This window comes from Schistocerca serialis, chromosome 10 (genome assembly GCF_023864345.2).
Source record: "Schistocerca serialis cubense isolate TAMUIC-IGC-003099 chromosome 10, iqSchSeri2.2, whole genome shotgun sequence".
NCBI classification, from domain to species: domain Eukaryota; kingdom Metazoa; phylum Arthropoda; class Insecta; order Orthoptera; family Acrididae; genus Schistocerca; species Schistocerca serialis.
In genome coordinates, this window is record NC_064647.1 from 89,650,171 (window position 1) to 89,654,565 (window position 4,395).

A 4,395-nucleotide genomic window follows, 5' to 3' on the forward strand; every position below is an offset into this window, starting at 1 on the left:
TATTTGAAAAACTAAGACTCCACAATTTAAAACTACCGGAGGACATGTGTGAGTTTTTACGAAAAGAAGTATGCTACTTGAGCAATATTATATCAGCTGAGGGTTTAAGGGCCAGACTCAGAGAAGGTCAAGACGATAAAGGAGTATCCACAGCCCAGAACAACAAAGTAATTAAAGGCGTTTCAAGGCCTTGTGGGATACTAGCGACGTTTTAGAAGCACTCTGTCTTCAGGCTACAAGTGGCCAATCGGGACCATCCGACCGTCGTGTCATCCTCATCTGAGGATGCGGGTAGGAGTGGTGTGTGGTCAGCACACCGCTCTCCCGGTCGTTATGACGGTTTTCTGTAACCGGAGCCGCTACTACTCGGTCGAGTAGCTCCTCATTTGGCATCACGAGGCTGAGTGCACCCCGAAAAATGGCAACAGCGCACGGTGGTCCGGATGGTCACCCATCCAAGTGCGGGCCACGCCCGACAGCGCTTAACTTCGGTGATCTAACGGGAACCGGTGCATCCACTGCGGCAAGGCCGTTGCCACGTTTTATAAGCAACTTCAGCAAAATCGCGAAACTGCTACACGAATTATTAAAGAAAGAAGTGCCTTTCACCTGGTGTGTTGAGCAAGAGAATGCTTTTCAGTATTCGAAGGAGAAGCTGGTAAGTCAGTCTATACTACAGTATTCGGACTTTGAAAAGAACTTCATTATTACGACTGACGCTAGCCTACCAAGCATCGGAACTCTGTTGAGTCAGGGAAAAGCTGGAAGTGCCTTACATGTTGCCTATGCCTCGAGGACGCTAAACAAGGCGGAAAGAGGGTACATTACGAGTGAAAGGGAGATGTTGGTCATTTTTTGGGCCGTGAAATATTTTAGAACTTACGTATTTGGCAGAAAGTTCGTGATATTTACTGACCATAGGCCTCTAACATGGATAGGTAGTATCATTCCTTCACCCAGACTGATGAAGCTTAGGCTGAAGCTGGAAGAGTATGATTATCATGAGTGGCAAACGGAACCAAGTCGGCGACGCGGTCTCGCGAATAAGATAGGTGAGGGCGGCAGGTGCCGGAAGGCAACAATAGTCTAGGTCAGGATGCGGCGGACGCGGAAGCCGTAGTACGAGTCAGGCGAAGACAGCGGGGCTGTTGAGCACGCGAGCAGGCAGCACTCATGGCCGACAAGGACACAGGACACAAAACAGATGGGCTGAGGATTGTGGTTCATATGGTTCAAGTGGCTCTGAGGTCATCAGTCTCCTAGAACTTAGAACTACTTAAACCTAACTAACCTAAGGACATCACGCGCATCCATGCCCAGGATTCGAACCTGCGACCGTAGTGGTCGTGCGGTTCAACACTAAAGCGCCTAGAACCACTCGGCCACACCGGATGGCTGATTGTGAAAGATTATATTCGGAAGTGTGAAAACTGTATGAGTGATACAGAAAAGTGTATCAGGAAACGAGAGACGGCAGAGCCAATAATGGCGGAAGATATAAGTGAAGGCGAAAAAGCTGCTATATTAAAACAGTTTCACGATTCTCTCACTGAAGGACACCAGGGCATAGAAAAGGCCTACGAGCGAAAAAAGAAATACCTTGTGTGGAACGGTATGAAGAAAGTTGTAGAGGAAGTGTCCGAAGAACAAGTGCACTCGGAAAAACATAAAGATGCGTCTAGAAATCACGAAAACACCTGAATATGTTTTCGCAAGGTGTGATATTGATATAGTAGCTCCATTAAATCAGACGGACAGCGGAAGCATGTATATTCTAACGTTTCAAGATGCGACGACAAAGTTTATCGTAGCTGAACCGATTGACAGGCAAAATGCCGATACAGTAGCGCGCAGATTATACCGAGGTATGGGATACCGTCAGTATTGTTAAGTCATATGGGAAATAACTTCATGAGTGTGTAAATTTCTGCGTATTGAAAAGATTCAGACAACCAGCTACCACCCCCAAAGAAACGGAGCGTTAGAAAGGACGCACCGAACGTTAACGGAGATTTTGCGGCATTATGTGAATAGAGCGCAGACAAATTGGAACAGTTGGATTCCATTAGCGGTTTTTGTATATAATACGACACCGCACAGTGCGACAGGATATTGGCCACATGAGTTGTTCTTTGGAAGAAGATGTAATATTCCAGGGATGCTACAGATAGATCCGGCTGGAATGAGGTACAATTTTGACGATTATGTGGCAGAGCTAAAGGAGCGCATGCAAGAAATGTACCGGTGTGCGAGAGAGCATAAGACGCAATGTAAAATGAAGAGTAAGAATTACTGTGACAGAACGCAGAATCCCAAGGAATTTGGTCGTGGGGATAAGGTTCTGTTGTTTGATGAGAGCGTACGAAGAGGCAGATCGCGTAAGATAGATACGCAATAGCGAGGTCCGTACACAGTTGTGCGAACAAAGGGGCCTAATGTGGTAATCTGCCTGAAACGAAACAAGTATCTTACGGTTCACGCCAATAGATTGATCAGCTTTTCTAATTAAAAAAAAAAAAAAAGTGTGTGTGAAATCTTATGGGACTTAACTGCTAAGGTCATCAGTCCCTAAGCTTACACACTACTTAAGCTAAATTATCCTAAGTACAAACACACACACCCATGCCCGAGGGAGGACTCGAACCTCCGCCGGGACCAGCCGCACAGTCCATGACTGCAGCGCCCTAGACCGCTCGGATAATGCTGCGCTTTTCTAATTCCAGATGTCATCCCCGTACTGCATCACCGGCGGTACTCTCCTGCTCACAGTAATTGAGCACACTACACAAGAACCATATACGCACGTAACGAAATTCCAGACGTCACCTGGACTGAGAAATGTCGTGTGGCTAGGGCCTCCCGTCGGGGAGACCGGTCGCCTGGTGCAAGTCTTTTTAGTTGTCTCCTATTCGGCGACTTGCCCGTCGATGGGGATGAGATGATGATGAGAACAACACAACACCCACTCGCCGAGCGGAGAAAATCTCCGACCCAGTCGGGAGTCGAACCCGGGCCCCTTAGCATGGCATTCCATCGCTCTGACCACTCAGCTATCGGGTCGAACATTCGAGCTGTATTGCGATAGCATGAGTGTAGTGAAACTTTACAGTGTAACTTGGAAAGTTGCGAGTTATTTCAGCTTGATGTAACTGAAAGAAAAATTTGTGCACACCGAGGTTCTCGCGAGGCGGGCAATTACGTATTGTAAGGATAGATTAGCGCTACTGAACATGAGTGCAGCAGAGTATAAAAGTGCAGGATTTGCAACAAATTGGCACATACGAAAAACTGAAAAGGTGCAGGGACTAATTGGACAATTAGCACTGCATGAAACCCGTATACAGAAACGAGGGATCTTAAATTTTGTGGGCGAGATCAGTAAAATTTTGATCGGAACCCTAGACGAAGATGACGCTACGTACTTCAAGGCGAAGATAGACATCTTAGAAGGAGAACAGCAACAGCTGCTCAGACTTTCGAAGGAGCAAGTGACTATAGGTAAAGCTACCTTGACTAGCTTTAACCGGCACATAGTAGAATTTGAGAACAGCACTGACAAACGGTTGCAGAGAGCACTTATTTTTATCACTGTTAATGAACAACTTACGGGCATATTCAATGAGCTAGAGCGGGAATATGATATGTTAATACCAGCAATTGTTAACGCTCAGAAAGGCATTCTAGAGCCACATCTGATCAATCCAGTAGAGATCGTGAAGTATCTAGAACTGATAAAAGACGACATCAAGAATAAGCAGTTCCTTGTCGCATTTTTGGGCGACGGCGGTTATCAGTTGATCAGAATTATTGATCTGGATGTTTTCGTAGCTGGAAACGTCTTAAGTTACGTGCTGAATATCCCGCTAGTAGAAGACAATGTGTACAACCTCTAGCGAATAGTACCGTTAGCGTCAGAAGTGGACGAAACGAGGCGTTTATTTATCTATATTGCCCCTAAGAAAGAGCTACTGCTAATTGATGACGCGAAACGGCAGTATGCGAAAAAATAACGAGCAGTTACAGTGAAAAATAGTAAACCAGAGCCTCAGAATATGCAAACAGGTTTTCATTCTCTTGTTTACGTATGATCAAGAGAGATTTGAGGCGAATATGCTGTAACCAGTGCGAGAAGTTCCGAAGGATTGCGTGCAAAATTAATGGTATTGAGTGAAAGTCTATGGACACCACTAAGTAATAATGAACGGCTGTTTGTTGCCCCAATGGATGAGGGCATCACCGTCATCTATCACGAAGGAAGACGCACAGATATCGTGCACCAAGATACAGGAAAATTGAATTTTTTAGGTAAATGTCGTGGATTTACAGCTCAAACGGTGACACAATCTGAACATATAATACGAATAAATTTCCCTAGTAGTGACATTGTGCCAAACT

General features: G+C 45.6%; 2 pseudogenes; one reads left to right on the forward strand and one right to left on the reverse strand.

Moving 5' to 3' along the window:
• Positions 1-419: 419 nt before the first annotated feature.
• Positions 420-537, reverse strand: LOC126425594 (5S ribosomal RNA; annotated as a pseudogene).
• Positions 538-3,230: 2,693 nt separating this feature from the next.
• On the forward strand, positions 3,231-3,902 carry LOC126424564 (uncharacterized; annotated as a pseudogene).
• The last annotated feature ends 493 nt before the right edge of the window (positions 3,903-4,395 follow it).